This window comes from Callorhinus ursinus, unplaced genomic scaffold, assembly GCF_003265705.2.
Source record: "Callorhinus ursinus isolate GAN/ISIS: 27379988/994484 unplaced genomic scaffold, GSC_fseal_2.0 scaffold7, whole genome shotgun sequence".
In the NCBI taxonomy this organism is placed as follows: Eukaryota; Metazoa; Chordata; class Mammalia; order Carnivora; family Otariidae; genus Callorhinus; species Callorhinus ursinus.
The window spans coordinates 67,337,704-67,355,481 of record NW_027397069.1 but is presented as its reverse complement, the minus strand read 5'-3'; the positions used below and the strand labels follow the sequence as shown (position 1 = coordinate 67,355,481).

General features: G+C 47.4%; 1 protein-coding gene across 3 annotated transcripts in view; it reads right to left on the bottom strand.

The window, feature by feature from the left end:
* SLC7A1 (solute carrier family 7 member 1) overlaps positions 1-17,778 on the bottom strand; it is a 78,730-nt gene that overhangs the window by 55,614 nt on the left and 5,338 nt on the right. Inside the window, exon 1 of one of the 3 annotated variants that reach the window (XM_073894727.1) lies at positions 14,677-14,696. The exons of the other annotated variants lie outside the window; for them this stretch is intronic. The gene's annotated coding sequence lies outside the window, so the exon portion shown is untranslated. Of the gene's footprint in view, positions 1-14,676; positions 14,697-17,778 lie in introns of those variants that run through there. 3 annotated transcript variants of the gene reach the window in all.

Below are 17,778 nucleotides of genomic sequence, written 5' to 3'. Positions count from 1 at the left end.
CACTAAGACAGATGTCCTCTGCAGCGTGTGTGACCACAGGGGCAGTGGCCACAGCCGTCCTAGCTCCCCATGTGTCATTCAGGCTCTGGGAAACGCTCGGTGAGCGCTCCTTTAAAAGTCAGCAGGTCATCTGGAGCAGGCTGAGGGTCACTCCCCCGGATGACACCAGGCCACCCAGAGACCTTTTCATCGGTTTGGCTCCTGGGCCAAATCTGGAAATTTTCGCTTTCATTTAGAAAAATAAGACGTTCTGTTTTACCTGCTCTACCACAGGGGCGGCTCCTCTGATTTCTTCCACTCTGAACTCAGGCGGGGAAAGAACGCCCGGTCAAGAGGCCGCTTTCCTCCTTCCAGGAGGTCTGGCCGTTCACAAAGCCCCGTTATTTGTTTTGCCGAACTGTGTATACATTGAATGGAAATGTTTGTTTTCCGTGTCCCACTTTACGTCTCTAAAGACAAATGATTAAAGAATTATTTCAGGGGCTTTTTTTTTTTGCTCATCCCCTCCAAACTGGTCATATCAAGCAGCCTCACTTCCTGCCTTTTAACTCACATTCTGTCGGGGTATCATCCACTCTTCTTTGTTGACCTTTATGTGTACAATGTTGCTTCAAAACCCTTCTTCAAAGAAAAGGTCAAAGTGAAATGTGGCTGGGCCGGGTGCCAGCCGGCCGGCAGCCAAGCAGGCACCGGCTCCCAGCGCTGAGGTTACCTGTGGGCGGTGTGACCAGGTGCCAAAGGCAGGTGAGGAGGCCCACGGCTGGCCCGCCGGCTCTCCTGCTGGGGCACACTCAGTCTTGCAGCCCCCTCCAGCCGGGGCCCAGCCCCTCCATGCAGGAGGCACTTCCTGAGCATTCCGCTGCTTGCGCACTCTGTGAGGAACTGCAGGGCGCGGAGAAAGCTACGGGGTCCCTGCCCTTGGGGGGCTTGTCATTTAACAGGGGAGAAAGGAAATATGGAAAAACGTACCAAGAGAACACGCAGGAGGATTTCCGAAGGACGGAGGGCCGGGAAGCCGAAAGCCACCACGGCCGAGGTCACTGCCATAGGAGTGGGAGTAGAAAGGAAGAGGCATGTGCCAGAGGGGGAGGGCCAACAGGACGCAATAAATGACTGACTATTAGAGGCAGGGGATGACAGCAAGTCAGAGTGAACTCTAAAACCTCAAGCCTGCTCGACAGGGAGACGGGGGATTCCTCAAGAAGTGATGTCAAGAAAAACACATTTGGGCAGCGAATCTGAAGTCTGGGTTTGGAAGCACCGGGACTGCGGTGAGGGTGAGGCCCGCGAGGCACCGCGGCCCCGACCGTTTGAGCCCACCAGTCTCTCTCTGCCCCCGTTCGTGATATACCGACACGTTAGAAGCCTGTAAGAGAAGAGAATTAGCAATATGGTAGACCAAACAGACCATCTAGAGAGAATTAACACGTACACACGATGGACAGAGGCCAACTCAGTGTATAAAAAATTCAACTCTGCAAAATGTGATCTAGGATAGATCTTCCAGACTTGGAAGGAACAAGAAGTGCAGAACACACAGCGGCAGAAGCTACACTGAGTAAAGTCTGCTATGGATAAGGGCTGACGGATGCAGAAAACCTTTCCTGAAAATGGAAATGGAAAATAATTTACCCTGATGAGAACGTTTTCAGAAAAAATGCAAAATTCAAGTGGTTTATCGGTGCTCCAAAAAACTTAACTGACTTAAACTGAAGTTCACTCAGGGAAATAGTTTCATCAACAATTTATCTGTGATGATATTGTGTATATGAAAATGTGTATATTCACATAGTCAAAATATCCTCAGATCAAAACGGTGTGTCCAGCTGAGCCCACGGGACTGCCCGCAAACAGCTGGGTGTATGAGTCTGACATGGCGGCTCCGGATGGGCCTGCCCCGTGAGAGGGGAGTGCTGACAGGGACAGAGCTCCCTGGGAGACACCAAGGCCAGTACAAGACTGTGGGGGAACATTCACATTCTGGGAGGCTAAGGAGGCAGTGAAGAGGAAGAGAACAGCTCTAGGAAGAGCCCACAAGCAGATGGACTCTCTGAAGGAAGGAGTGTGGCTCCATGCATTTCCTTGGCGGCCACACCCTCACCCTTCAAAGGTGCCAGAGGCCACAACACGGAGGGTCTTGATGCTAGCTTGGCAGAGAGTTGCCAGATCAAATATAGGAAACCCAGTTAATCTGAATTTCATGCCAACAAAGAATAAAGCCTTAGTGTAAGTATGTTCCAAATGTATCATAATTGTGTCCCAAATCTGCCAACAAATACTTCTTTTTAGTGTAAAACAAAAGAAGTTATGCTAGAAAAGTATCCATTGCTTATCTATAACTCAAATTTAACTAGGCATCCAGTATTTTTATTTGCTAAATCCGATAACCCTAGCTTGGTGCTGATGGCTCGGGCCTGAACACCTCACCCCCACCACACACCTCCTTGCCCCCGGCCATCAAACTGCCTCTCCGCAAAGGCTCCTCCACAGTCCCCGCAGTGAGTGGTGACCCCCCTCACAAGCTGTGCCTGGAGGGAACCTCCTGCCACAGACCCAGAAAAGGAGAGTCTGCCGGAAAAGGGAACGACCAACCATGTTAACTATTTCAGAGAGACAACGGGGGTGCGGAATGATGAGAGATCACTGAATCTAATTAGAAAAAGAGGCAACCGTGAGCAGTTTTGGTATAGTAGTAAGAGCTTAGTTTTCAAATCAAAGTAGGTGCGAAGAGCACGACATTCACTCTAGTTGGTTTCATCATTAAAAAAAAAAAAAAACAGCGTTCTCAGCCAACTGCTTTGCACCTTCACAGTATCTGTGAAGCAGAGAACCCCCAGGAATTATGCCCCACAAAGAGCACGCACTTTGGTAACTCGGTGCGAGCACCTGTAGGCACACAAGCAATATTTGCTGAATGAATGAATGAATTCTATACTTCTCAAAGAGCTTGTTTTAAAAAATCTGAAATCTTATATGATTATCAAAAATGCAAGTCTGAGGTCAATTTTAACACTGCGTGGCAGTCACCACAGTACCTAACAGTCTTTGCTCTTCAGTTTGTCTGTGGAGGGTTATTTGTGGTAGGAATCACAAATATCTGTGCTGGGCCTAAACCAAACAAATGAACAAAAACACCTGCTACTCCACCTGATGAAGCACATGTTAAGATTCACATAAATAAAGCAGAGAAGAAAGGCTACCACCTCCTAAACTAAAGTGAATCTAGTTCAGAACGCATTTTTTTTCTATGCCCCTTTACGTAACTGCTGTAACTGTTCTTCAGTTATGGGAGCGCTTAATCAAACAAACATCTAAGAACAACACAATTTTCTTATTTAAACATAAAAGTATTTTCAACCCTGCACCAATTTCCCTTGATCTGTGTTGGAAGAAATCCCAGGGACTCCTTACCAAAATAATAAACTTCAAAAAAAAAGGGGGGGACATATATTTTTATATAAAGAATACTATATACTGCTTCTAACTTAGGATAAATCAACAGTATATTTTGAATTTTTAAAAAGAACCAACCCTTTATTTGCTCTGCTACTGTGGAACTTTCCACTCTGCTACAAGGCCCCAAATTTAGAAATTACAAACAAACTTGTGCCTGGACAAAGTGAAAGCTGTATTTAGCTTATGGATATGCTAATTGTTGGCACAAAACAAACACTCTCTGCCTCTGCTGCTAGACTTCTAGGTATTTTATGACCGAGTTAAAAGACTTAAGCTGAAAGGAAGTTTATGTGCAGATTAAAATCAAAGGTTTTTCGTACCAATGCCTTAAAGGCTTAAATTCCAAATGGGGTCTATGTTCTCAGTACTAACTTTTTCAGAGTTGGTCCGAAGGGACAGTCCTCTGTCCTGATATGGAGGACACCGGCACCAGCTCTGGCTGTCTGCCACGGCCTTGCAACTTCCAAAGAAGGACCCACAGCTCCTCACACAGAGCCGAAGATACACCTTTTACTATTAATCGTCACCAAACATCATTAATGCTTCATGTTGCCTACTGTCCCCGTAAGAGCATAAACTCATGAGACTGGCAGAGGCAAGAAACAAAATGCATTCTGCAGGTAGAAAGAGCCACCAACTACCTCAGATACCTAAGACTGGCCAATTTTCTCACAGCTAGGAATTAGTTAATGCAACTGACCTGTTTCTCGGCATCCCACATTCTCCCTGCTTTCCCAAGGCTGACATCAACAATACCACCTTCGAGTCAAACTTATACCTTGTGGCACCGCAGAGTGTCCAAGTTGGAAGGGAGCTGAGATGTTCGGAGCTGTCCACTGGACCTGCATTGATGGTCCTCACCTGTTCATTTGCTGAACAACCTTGTGAGAGGAGTATATATTGTGGTGTGCACTTCTGGACAACAAATGTGCCATCTCCACCACCATTAGAAGGTAAACAGAAAATCGGGGAGTGATATACACAGGGAATGAACATCTCCCGCCTGACTGCTAAGTATGGAGCTGCGAGCCTGGAGCACCGGTCGGCCACTCCCTGGGTTCTCAGATGCCCTGGAAGCTGGTGTCTGAACGACGAGCAGAGCAAGGCTTGGAGCAGGGCCCCGTGCCCAGTGGAGCCAGAGCCGAAACCCAGGTCTGTCGGGCACCAAGGCCCATCCAGGTAGCTCTAAGTCAGAGGAAGCCCTTGCCCTATCTTGTAATGTCCATTGCAGTGGGTCTGCTTTGGTTAAAGGGACGGTGAACTTGACGGTAAGATGGGGCTGAAGGCTCCCCTTTCCCTGGGCCTCTTCTCTGAGGCCACCTTCCCTCCAGGGCGGACCGCTCCTGATGGCCTCCCGGGCTTTCTACACAGCTCTGGCCAGTGGCCTGGGCAGACTCCAGCTCTTAACTCCACACTCCCACCCAGCGTGGTCAGGGTTAGCCCGAGCAGGGCAACTCACTCACTGGGCTCCCACATTTGGAGCCAAATGCACAAGCCGGTTACAAGCACCGCACTGGGAGTGGGAGAGGGTGTGGAGGACACAGAGCAGCCGGAGAAGTGCGGACCGGGCACCAACCGCAGGGCTGCCGCTGCCTGTGTGAGCGAGGCCCTCTCAGGTCCCAGGTAAGGGAGCACAGGGTAGAAGTAAACACCCAGAGAGGGCAGGGGGTCTACTGGAATTTGGTTCCAAGAGGGGGTTGTGTCCACCTCGGGGTTGCGACTCACTTTACAAGGACCACAGAATGTAAATAAGACAACTCGGATGGGCACCCTAGGCCCCAAGTTTGTCCTGCTCCTCTCCGAAATGCCACGCAGCCCAGCTCTGGAGATCCAAGAACATAAGAAATAACATCTCAGTCAAACTTGGTTACTCTGGCCAAGAGTCCCGTCTTTGGCCACAAAGCCTGCTTTGTGAGCAGGCATGTTCCATGATAGCCTTTGTGAAAGATTGGTGATAAAATCCAAACACCCCTGGTTCCATCCAAATATCAATAACGACTTTCTTCTTGAGCCCACTTCCCTTCTCTGCCTCCCCTCCCTCTGCTTCTGTCAATTTGTTACCAGCAGCAGAAAGCACTATTTGCTTCGCATTCTAAGACATCTGAATGTCCTGACAATGGACAATCTCTGACTTCCAGAGTTGGCTGATGAATCTGCGGCTCGCCTTGCCACGGCCTCTGGGGAGTTTCAAACTCTGATCACAGCTCCTTCCCTCGGCACTGCCACACCGGGCAGTCCCAAATCTTCCAGTCAACCCTCTTACAAACTCTCCTCCATTCCCGAACAAAAGCAAAGGCTTCTTTGGGATTTGCAGACTAGAAATTTCCCCTCTTCTGTAATACAACCCTTATCGGATTTCTGTCCAGAGAGCAGATATTTAAGACATCTGAACTTCAGCCGTACAAGTGAAGTCTTTTTTTGCAAATTTGACTATTTGCCATCCTTTGTCCTCCTTTGAACCTTACGTGAACTCAGTGGCACAGCTGAGTGTGCGCTGTTCAATACACCGGTGTTATTTTTGTACACACACATCTGCATGTCTAACTAAGAAAGCTCTGTCATCAGCTGGATTGCATCCACTAAGGCAAATCTAAAGGACCTTGAGCAGAACGCCCTTAAGAAGGGGGCCCATGAAAGGAGCCGGGTGTCCCACCATCTGTCCCTAAGCTAGTCTACCCCAGGACACAGCGAGGGCTGAGGAGCAGCGGCAAAGGGAAGGCTGCTCCCGAGCAGAGAGCAATGTGAGTCTGGGACCATCAGCTCTCAACTGCTATTTCCTCCTGGAAGTCAGGCGCTCCGTGCTCCGTGAAGATTCACCACTACTGGAAAAGCAGTGACCCTTCAATACCCCCCACACTGGTTCACTGTTCCAGCCCGCCAAATAAGCAAACTTTAAAAAGAGTCACATATTCCCTTTTATCTGCATGTGGTACCTGGTAGCAGGCAAGAACCTGCCCCTTCCCTTTCAGACCTCTTTCTTCATTCCACTGTGGAGAAGGTGGGGGAGAAGCAGAAGCAAGAACACTGGCAAGGGTTTTCCAGAAACACCGTTTCCAGCAGAAGCCCACCCTCACTGCAGCTGCTGCTGAGGGTTCATCCCGAACTCAGGCTGGGTGGGATAACATGGGCCAGCTTGCATACTTCTTCCTTTGATGGGGTCTGTGTATGTTTTGACGGGTATGGCTGGCTAGTCCTTTGAAAAATCACCTCTCTCAAGCTCCTTCCCTGGTGAAATAGTTTGAGACTGAAGCTTTTCATGGCCTATCCTGACATTACAAAACCTCCTCAGGAAACGCCCCACACAACCGGACACTGTGGCCAAGCACCTGACACCGGCAACCAGCTGCCCCTCCTAGGAGTTCTTGCCCTTGTCTACGGGTAAACATCCACCAGCACAGCATGGGACTGCAAAACACTTGTCGAAGACTGCTCCCTCTTTCCAGAGATGCACTTAGAGAACACAACTCTGACCAGCACAGGCTTTTCTGGAGCATTCCTGAGGGGGAACGGGTGGGAGCCTGGTTACAAGGTACTTTTTTTTTTTAGGAGCCATTGTGCTCCCCTGGCTGCACGAGGGGCCCGGCTCATCATATCTGAGCTAATACAGGCAAGGTGACACTTCTGAGTCAAGATCTTTGCACCAACCTAACACCACACTTTCTGTTTTCTACTATAGCAGATTACCACTATTCCCACTCCACACCTACTTGTATAGTATAGACATTCAAGCCACATGGAGCTCTTCAGGAGCTCCATAATCGTGGAATGTAACCAACTTCCTGCTAAGGGCTGGAACCCCCGAAGAGAGTATCCTAATCCAAACCCTCTGAATCCAAAAGCAGAAAATGTGGCCCTGAGTGCTGAATCTCGCCCAGGATCACGTTAGTCCGTGGCTAGGCCGGTGGCATGGAGGTCTCTGGACTTCTAGGCCATGTCTAACTGACGAGGGAGTGGCAAGTGGGGGGTACTTGGAGAGGAAGATGTGACGAATCCCCAGGAGGACCCTGTGGCTAGGCAGCAAAGGACTAAGGGCTCCAGGAGCTAAGTACCTTTCATCGAGCCATGTTTAGAGCCCATGCTGCCCCTCTACCACATCTGAACTCCTTGCACGTTCATAAAAACATCCCCTATTCCTCAAGTTACCCCTTGTTGTGTTCAGACAATACACAGACGTGCATGGAGAGTGGAACTTGTGCCAGATGCCATAACCCACATTTTTTACACCTTAAAACATGTCTTAATTTCCTTGCTTGGCTGCTCTGCTGAGCTAGACAGACCTATCTCTGCCAACCTGATGAGAGCTAAAGAGCAGAGTGATTATTCACAGGCCCCACTGCAAAGTTTCACCCATGTAAGCTGCTCATCTTAACATGTGGTGAGACAAATAAAGACTGTGCAGGTTTCTCGAGACTGAAAAGCGTAAAAAAGCTGATTAGAAACCACCCTCTACATTCCTGTGTGAGATGCCATAAATAAAACCTGACTGTCCCAAAGAAACGGTACCATCATGGGGTTTCATAAAGGCAACAAATGTGAAAGGCCAAAGGCGGAAACTACCAAAGGGCATGGAGCACAGGCACGGGTCAGTCCCCCCCGCCACCCACCCTGACCCCACCGTCACCACCACCATCCCCGGAGCTCCCAAGAAGATCCAGTCTTGGCTCACAAGTGTTTACAGAAGTAATGACAAGTTTCAAATTTTATAGAAAAATGTAAATTATGTTTCTATATGCCATTTGACAGAAAGACTTCTCATAAGCATATGAATTAAGGAACCCAGGCAACACAGCAAAAATAAAAATCATATACACTGAATTTAACAACACTCTATTCCCTTGGCTTCTCCCCGCCTGTGAATAGGTGCGAGAATACCACTCAGATCAAGGAATTTCGGAGGACTTCTGGAGATTTTCACAGCATTTGCAGTGAAACATGGGGGAACAGGACCATATCAAAGCTTTCTGAGAAACTGTTCTGCTTGCCTTCTTTCTTAAACTTTAAATGCCCCCAATGCCAACACGTGTACTAGGCACAAAGACTCTAACTGAATGACTCTCAAAACAAGTTCTTCCCCGACTATTCAAAGGCAAGTCTCTCCCCTTGGCCAAGCCCAGCGCCTCTGGGAGGCGGATGGGATCTAAGCCTGAGCACCCCCTTTCACCTTCAGCCATCCATCTCTATCTACAACTGCTCGGAACCAAACACAAGGAAATGCAAGGGGGCTTCAACACCTGAGCGTCCAACCAAACACATGCCCTCCTTTGCTAAGTGGCATCTTGGTTTAAGGTCTTCTGAGCAGGGGACATGGAACCTCGCCTCCCATTCCTGCTCTGGCACAGCCATGCCCCATCCCTCGGCACGTCTCCCCCTGTCCCTTAATTAGAAAGCTCCTGACATTCATCTCTTGCATTAAGAATTTCCTGACTAAGAGAGAACAAGTAGGAACCTCTCCTGAGCCCATTGCACCACTCCCCAGCCTTCTGGAGGAATCGCTTTGCATGTTAATTTACACCTACTCCTTTACCAGCAAAGTAATAACACATGTATGTGCAGCCTCTGGAACTGGATTTCTCACTTGGCAGAAACCTGCCTGATGGCTGAAGCTTAACCCTTAATATACCAACCCTGATATAAAATATATAGCTCGTATTTATTGAATATTGGGCAATATTCTAAACTCACTTGATATATTTAATCCTCAACACAGTCTACAGTGTGGGGGAACTGTAACTTTCCCCAGTTTTCAGATGGGGAAACTGAGGTACAGAGCTGCAGATGGTCATATACACAGACCTCCTGAAATAGGCAGGGTTGCCGGCTGCTCTGCTAAAGTATCCCAAACCACAGTGGTTATTTACTTCTTGCATCTCTTTTTTTTCTTTTTTTTAAGATTTTATTTATTTATTTGAGGGAGAGAGAATGAGAGAGAGCACAAGAGGGAAGAGGGTCAGAGGGAGAAGCAGACTCCCTGCTGAGCAGGGAGTCCGATGTGGGACTCGATCCCGGGACTCCAGGATCATGACCCGAGCCGAAGGCAGTCGCTTAACCAACTGAGCCACCCAGGCGCCTCTTGCATCTCCTTTTATGTTGTTCTGCCGCCTTCCTACTGCTAGGGCCTCGGCTATCACTTCTCCCCAGGGTTAGAAGCCCCACCTCTGCAGTCTGACTTACCACTGCCTATCTGCAGTTGGCTGTAAACAGATAACAGGCTGGTCAGAAATGAGTACACCAATGGGCCCCCACACCCCTTCCATCCTAAGGGCCCTGAAGTCTATGGGCTCTGGGACAACAATTGCTTGAGCTCTTGAAAAGGTATCTTTTGAGCATCTACTCAATACCAGGGACTCCTCCAGGTACTGGAGCCACAAAGACAAATGTGCCCAGGCACTGTCCTTGGGAGCTTAGGTCTCCTTGATTAGTTCCAGGTTCTAGCAGTGGACAGATGCCTGCTCATCCAAGAGATCCCAGGAGCTGGTTAGAAATGCCCACCCCAAACCTGCTGAATCAGATCTGCTTTTCAGGGAGATCCCCAGGGAAGGATCTGTGTGTGTGTACTGGTCTAGGTAGTTTACAGCCTCCTGAAGTTTGACCTTAGGCTATGAAAGGCGCTATTACATTATGTAAGTTATTTAACTTACATACTTACTGAAATGCATCCCTTTTCTTTCTCCTTAATGCCTGCCCTATTACATCTGCCCAATCCACATGTGTGTGCCTACCTCCATGATTTCTAGACAGTGACAGAAGAGTAAAAGTAATAAGTAAGGGACATATTGCAAAATACATCCAACATACACACTACAGTCGAAGTCTCTTGCTTTATGTGCTACAAAATATGACATGGTTAGTCTCGTCCCTAGGTTTAAATTTTTATTTTACTAGCGTACAACTGCATCTGTAGGTGCGGGCCTCTTGTGATGTCTAGACCTAGCAGGGCTATGGCTTCAGGCCACAGAATTTTAAAGGAGCCTATATCCATGCCCACACGCATAATACGGTGGGCCAAAAAGTCCTGTTAGCTCAAGAGCAGCTCTTGTCTAGTGGCAAGAGCAAGTCTAGGGACACCTGGGTGGCTCAGTTGGTTAAGCGTCTGCCTTCAGCTCAGGTCATGATCCCAGGGTCCTGGGATTGAGTCCCGCATCGGGCTCCTTGCTCAGCAGTGGGCCTGCTTCTCCCTCTGCCTGCCTGCCGCTCCCCCTGCTTGTGTTTTCTCTCTCTCTCTCTCTGACAAATAAATAAATAAATAAAATCTTTAAAAAAAGAGCAATTCTAGAACAAGGGGAGAGAACCACAATTTCTGAGTCATTACTCATTTGAACTTGGGGCAGTGCTGCTTGCTCCCACAAAGCATCAGGATGGAGGGATCACCCCCCTCCCTCTATCCTTGCTCCCACTGTCTCTCCAGGGCAAATGGTATTCCCTTCATCCGCACAGTCCCACACTTCACTGGAAAGAGACCCCTGCAGGGGAGCCAAAACCCCTAAGAAGCTTCAAACCTCCCACCAGCTCAAAGGCTCTCTGGGGTGATTCAGCAAGAACTCCCTTGCAGATCCTCAAGGCAATACAGTTAACAGCCAGCCAGAAGTAACAGGAATGTGATGGGGCTTTGTGCAGAGTATGTTCTCCTCCCCAGCCTCTGCCCTCGCTCAAAATCACCCAAGAAACCTAGGGTGGCAATTCCCTTGCCTGACTCATCAGACCACAGACCTGACAGAGTCTTTCAGTAATTAGGCCTGAATCCTGCCACAAACTACACCTGATAATTTCCAAAATTCCAACTGTATCCAACTCTGAGACTAGTGAGACATTCTTCCCAGTTTAATTCAGATTACTCAAAGAATTAATGAGTGTTCTTGCCCAGTATCACCCAAGATTGCCCTCTAGAAAGAAAGAAATGTCTTCCAACAAGTGTTTTTTTCTTAAACAAAACTAGCTACTACAAATTTGAGGTTATATATTTATGAGGGATATGTTATGCAATTAGTTACAGATTATCCCCTATGTCACATAATATTAACATATATAAGAGCATAAAATCAAGTTCATGAGGATTCTTCTCTAATAGCATCAGTAGTGGTGGTAATATTTGTTTCTTACAGATGAATTTTTCAAAGACTGTAAACTAAGTACTCTGAATTCTTACAATAAATTATTATTGAGAAGCATAATAAATAAAAGAAGTTTACAAGAAACAAGGACAGATATTTGTACAATGTTTCAACAAAGTAGGCAACTTATCTTGTTCTGATTCTGTTCTGTTACTATGCTCTTGTCCATGGAATCAATTCCCCTGATTTACAATTGTTTTAAGAATTATATACACAGGGGCGCCTGGGTGGCTCAGTCGGTTAAGCATCCGATTCTTGGTTTCAGCTCAGGACCCATGAGACCTGGGATCGAGCCCTAAGTGGGACTCCATGCTCAGCGGGAGAATCTCTGCCCCTCCCCCAACTTGCTCTCATGCTCTCTCTCAAATAAATAATTCTTTTTAAAAAAGAATTATATACACAGACTTGTTACCTAAAAAATATTTATTTTCTAAGCAAAAAAAAATTCAAACAATTCTCAAGCAAGATTTAAGCTTATGTAAAATCCATTCAAACTTTTCAAGGAAAACTATTTAATAATATGGTTGTTATTACTAATATTTTATTTTCAATACTGTTCAATTTTAATCCATCAGATTTGAGAGTCCAAAAATTAGTATTTCTATTATAGTATCTTTTCTCCCTCTTCTTCCCACAATTCTTAACTCTGAAAGACTCATATTTCAGATAGGTTCTGCCTCAACTCACAATAAACTCAAAAAAAGACTTTTCAAAGTGCTGAAATTAACAAACATTTGGGCCATCTCTGAAAAACCACACATAGCCTAACCAGGCCACCTTCAAAATCACCAGCACATGAGGGGAAGGAAAGACAGAGTCCACCCTGTTTGCATCAGCAGGAAAGTACACCAGGAACTCACACAGGTCTTGCCCTGTGTCCCTATTCACCTTCTTGGGAACCATCGTCAACAAGAATGTCCAAGAATGTCAGTTAGAAACCCTCAAATCACCACGAAAAGAAACCTCTATCCCCCCACTGCCTTTGTCCAAACCTGTCTGGACAGAGAATTTCTCCCATTCCCCAGCCCACCACACCGAAATTCAGGCCACCAAGGTGGAGTGGCAGGTGGGTTTGCAGGCTAGCATGCCCAAGCCTAACAGTGTTTACAAACTGCAAGTTGCCACCAGGATTTTTTTTTTTTAAACATGCAATAGAAGGGGCACCTGGGTGGCTCAGTCGTTAAGCATTTGTCTTCGGCTCAGGTCATGATCTCAGGGTCCTGGGATCGAGCCCTGCATCGGGCTCTCTGCTCGGCCAGGAAGCCTGCTTCTCCCTCTCCCACTCCCCCTGCTTGTGTTCCCTCTCTCGCGGTCTCTCTCTCTCTGTCAAATAAATAAATAAATAAAATCTTTTAAAAAAAAGAAAGCATGCAATAGAAAAGAATGAAAATTATCAGAATGCACCGCAGGTACAATAATGGGTAATGTTTCATGCAAACTTTCATTTTAATCTATAGATATGTATGTCCCTGTGTGTGAACTTGATCACGGTGTAAACTGATTTGTTACTGTGGCCTGCAGCCACAGGAGGATGAAAGCCGCCACCCTCAGGAGAACCAGTGTGTGGGTGCCACCAGCCCAATCCCAAATGGCCCATAGAAAGCATTCCCAAAGACCAGGCTTCTAGAACCCCGCTGGGGACGGCATGGTGGAAAGGCTGCCAATACAGCTCTGAAAACGAAGTGCCTGTGTCCTTCTGAGAGGAGTGAAATGATCTCACCTAGGACAGGTACAGGTAGCTGCAACATTCACCCTCCCTGCAAGAAACCACCAAGACTAAAGCCATTTTCAAAGCTGACCTATACTGCAGGTAAGGATGACAGCCGTGTCTTTAAAGAACTTACAAATTAGGAATCAGGACAATGTACAGCCCGTGTCTCATGGTAGTAGTAATACTCAAAGATGAGACATCCTGGAGAAACCAGGCAAAACTTGTCAACCACAGGACAGGACAAGCTGCTCCAATGGTACATCGGCCACAGAGTATGAGCAAAAACATGATTTTACCCCATCTGTGAAAGTGCCTAACAGCCAACCCAGGAAAACCTTAACATTCTGATACTCTAATTTCAACAGGAGAGGATTATTCCAGAACTAGAAATGTCAAAGTCACTCACTCACAGTATGATTTGTACCAAAGTACAAAATGTGGAACATATTTGTACCAAAAAACAAAATAAACCCCAAACTGAGATGCCAGGGCAGAAGTACAATAGAAATTTAAAATAATTTATTGTTCTTTCCACCTGCCAAAATATTACTATTTAGTCCAAAAACATTCCTCCTTTAAAATACTACTGTTTTATTGGGGCACTTGGGTGGCTCAGTCGGTTAAGTGTCCGACTCTTGATTTTGGCCTAAGTCATGATCTCAGGGCTGTGAAATCGAGCCCCGCATCAGGCTCCACACTGAATATGGAGCCTGCTTAAGATTCTCTCTCTCCCTTTCCCTCTGCCCCTCCCTCCCTCCCCTCCCCAACTGCACTCGCTCTCTCTAAAAAAAATAAAAATAAAAAAATATTATTTTACTATGAAAATATTCATTCAACAAGTATTTGTTGAGCACTCTTTTAGATGTTACATACAGATCAGTGAACAAACCAAAGTCCAATTTTAACCGTGTTTCCTTTCTGTGCAAATATATATATATCTCAGATAATACTGAACATAGAAAACTACATCCAGACTTTACTTTCACTTTTAACAGCAAAGTTTTTCCCATGAGATCAAGTATTCTTTGAAAATGCCATTTTCGAGGCATCCGGGTGGCTCAGTTGGTTGAGCATCAACTCTTGGTATCGGCTTGGGTCATGATCTCAGGGTCATGGGATAGAGCCCCACCTCGGGCTCCAGACTTGGTGGGGAGTCTGCTTGGTATTCTCTCCCTCTGCCCCTCTGCCCCCCTAAAATGAATAAATGAATCTTTAAAAAAAAAAAAAAGAAAATGCCATTTTCATTGGCTATGTAATATTCCATCCTGGACGGTATCAGAATTTACCAAAAGATGTTTCTAAATGCTCACAGGACAAAAACACAAACAAGAGACATAGTTCAACATAGCATGAAAAACCCAGATTTAGGACCTTAGGTGGGGGAGAAAAATACAATCTTACCAAGTCACAGAGCCTGGGAAGTGGACACCAATGCAGTCACACCTTTGTCACCACGTACCACGTTAAGGTCTAATTTGTGAATCTCCCTTTATAAGCCTCACTCCCTCTTTGATCCAGGAGAACATTGTCTGCACAGAACAATAGGTTTTCATTTCAATTTCCCTTCTTTTCAGGAAAGGAAATGTTTGCACTTCAAAGGGTTTCTTTGAAGAGCAGCCCTCCGGTCCTGGCCATCCAGGTTAGGAGTTCCGTGGCCTCAGCAGGGTGTCCACAGTCTGGGCGGCTGCCCACCCTGTCACTCTCAAGGCCAGCTCCTTCAAGGACAGGGTCTGGTGCAGGAGAAGAAAAAATAAACACATGGAAAAATACTCGAGGCTTTTGATCACGCCCTTCAGGAGCCCTTTTTCACACATAATGGAGGTTTACAGCTCAGGGAAACTGAGGTACAAAGGATGGGGAGGCGTGGACAAGGCGAGAGCAGCTTCTTGGAACAAAACCATTCCAGATCCCAGATTGACTCAGCGAAGACCTCTTCCAGGCCAGGAAAACGTGAGCTCCGTTCAGTTATCGCTGGTGATGACAAAGAGGGCAGTCTGGATAAATGAAATGCAGGAGCAAGATCCACACTTCTAGAAAAGTTTTAAAACCTTCCCCTAGGAACTTCTGGGTAGCACAGTCACTGACAAAGAGCAAAATTCACAATTTAGAATTTCACCTCCTATTTCCCCACTGGCCCGCTAGCAGGGGTCCAAGAGGTTCAACAATAGGTAAGCCTAACAAGCATGTTAAATAACCACAAGATATTTGCCAAGAGGCCAGAGCCATTGCTCTGGATTGAGGCCCATGCCCATCCTCCCCTCTCCACTAAGTCTAGGAAGTCAGGAGTATATATCGGACAAGAGAGAACCTGCAACATTTCAAGTCTTGAACAAGTTCTAGGTATTTACTAATGATCTCCACCCTCTCCAACCCCGAGGTGGTTAAGTTCACCTGCTCAGGTGGGCAACCACTCAAGAGGTAGGCAGGGGCAGGAAAAACGCTCCCCTCTGCTCTACTCCAGACAGGGAACCTACCTGCTCCTCCCCATAGCCCAAGGACAGCATGGGCTCCTGCCCTGCCTGTCTGGGGTATAAGTCTGGGTGACCAGGTCACCCTGAGTGAAAGCCTTCCACACCCACCTTTCTGCAAACCCTTAACCCAGCCTGGCGCTAAGCCTCTATGCTGGAATTACAAGATTTTTATTTTCCCGTTCTCTTATTTTTCTGTAGTTTCCAAATTTTTCACAATGAGCATTCTAACTTTCAGAAAAAAAATTTTTAAAGAGGCTTACGAGATAGAAATTTAGACAACAGTTCCTTTGAAAGGTCCCCTCCCACACACACAAAAATTTTATATATAAAGGGCATGATCTGGACAACCGAAAGTCGAATATGGACTGTGGACTGGATAACAATGTGAATCAATGTTCAATTTCCTGATTCGGGTATCATACTGTGGCTAGGCAAGAGAACATCCTTATTCTTAGGAAATACACACTGAAGTCTGTAGGGGTACATAAAAGAGCATGATGTCTTCAGCTTACTCTCAAATCATTCAGGAAAAAATGCAAATAGGTGTGTGCAGACAGATCGATGGAGCCGTAGATACCTACACAGAAAGAAGGGCAGAAGGAGCAAAGCACAAACACTGGGTGAATCTGAGAAAAGGGTAGAGAGGAGCTCCTAGTACTGCTCCTGCAACTTTTTTTTTTTAAGTTTGAAATGTTATGCAAACAAGGCAGGAACAGTGCGGGAGAAGAGGAGGAGAGAGGCAGGAGGGGTTCCTGCTCCACCTGCTGGCTGCTACCCTGGCTGGAACAGCCTGCCTCAGCACATTAGGGAAATCAGCAGTCAAGACCTGGGTCCCTGGAAGGAAGCTGACTGCCCCCATGCGAAGTTCCTGGTTCCCACAAGACGCCCTGCAGAGGGCTCTCCCGGACGGAGCCCAGATGGCTGGACATGCAGGAGTGAAACAGGGCTCCCCCCGTGGCATGGGCAGCAAGTCCCACATCCAGTTCCGCTTTGGTGACCAGGATGCCAAACTGTGACCCAGGAAGCCTGCGGCCCCGCCGATCTCCACCACACGCACGCCAACTCCCAGTGTGGCCGCCGCCCTGCACAGCTGTCCAGGGCACCAGAGCTCCAGCTGCACCAGGAGCACAGGGCTCGGCTGCTGGCACGGAGGGAGGAGAGCGCTGCGTTCCAGGCCGGCAGGAGTGCAGGAAAAGCAGGGTGCTGTCCAGCGGCGCGGCTCCAGGGCTCACTCAGAAACAAGGGGGGCATGGGGCTGAGCAGCTGCAGGGGTGAGGGCTGAAATCTCAGGCCTGGCACTGCCTGCTGCACATGGCATGCCAGAACACAGTCCCAGGGGAGGCCGGCGCCCGGCACAGGCTGCCACCCACAGACCTAGGGCACACTGACGCTCAGGACTTGGAGCCAGGCCCCTAGGGCTCAAATCCGCGCTCTGCCACGTACTGCCCAAGTGCGTGCCTACAGGCAACTTGCATCACTTCTCAGGGCTTCTGCTTCCCATCACTCAAAATAGTAGTGCCAACCTCACTGGGCAGCTGTGAGGATTACATGAAAACATAAAATGCCAAGCACATGGTGAGTATTCAGTAAGTGCTGTTGAGTCTTGATCTTACCCAGCCCCAGGCCTCTCCTTTCCTTCCTATCTGATGTAATAGACTCTGGTTCAAGGCACTTGATAGATAAGAAGATACACTTCCAAGCCACTTTAAGATAGGAAGACGACAGTGACAACACTGTGATGAAGTAACAGGAAGAGTGGCTAACAGTGGGTTTGCACCCTTGCCTTCCCACTCCTGCCCCAGGTGAGGTGCCACCACCCCTGCCCCAAGGCACTAGGGGACCCTCCGTTGTCACCTCCAGGAAGGGATGAAATAAGGTGAAAAACAGAGGGTGCCCTAAGTGTTTGGCTTTGGTTTCTAAACCCAAAGCCCTCAGGGTAATTTGGACAAAATGTGACTATGATGAGGGTAGATAAATTCCCCCAAACACACACACACACACACACACACACACACACACACACACACACACA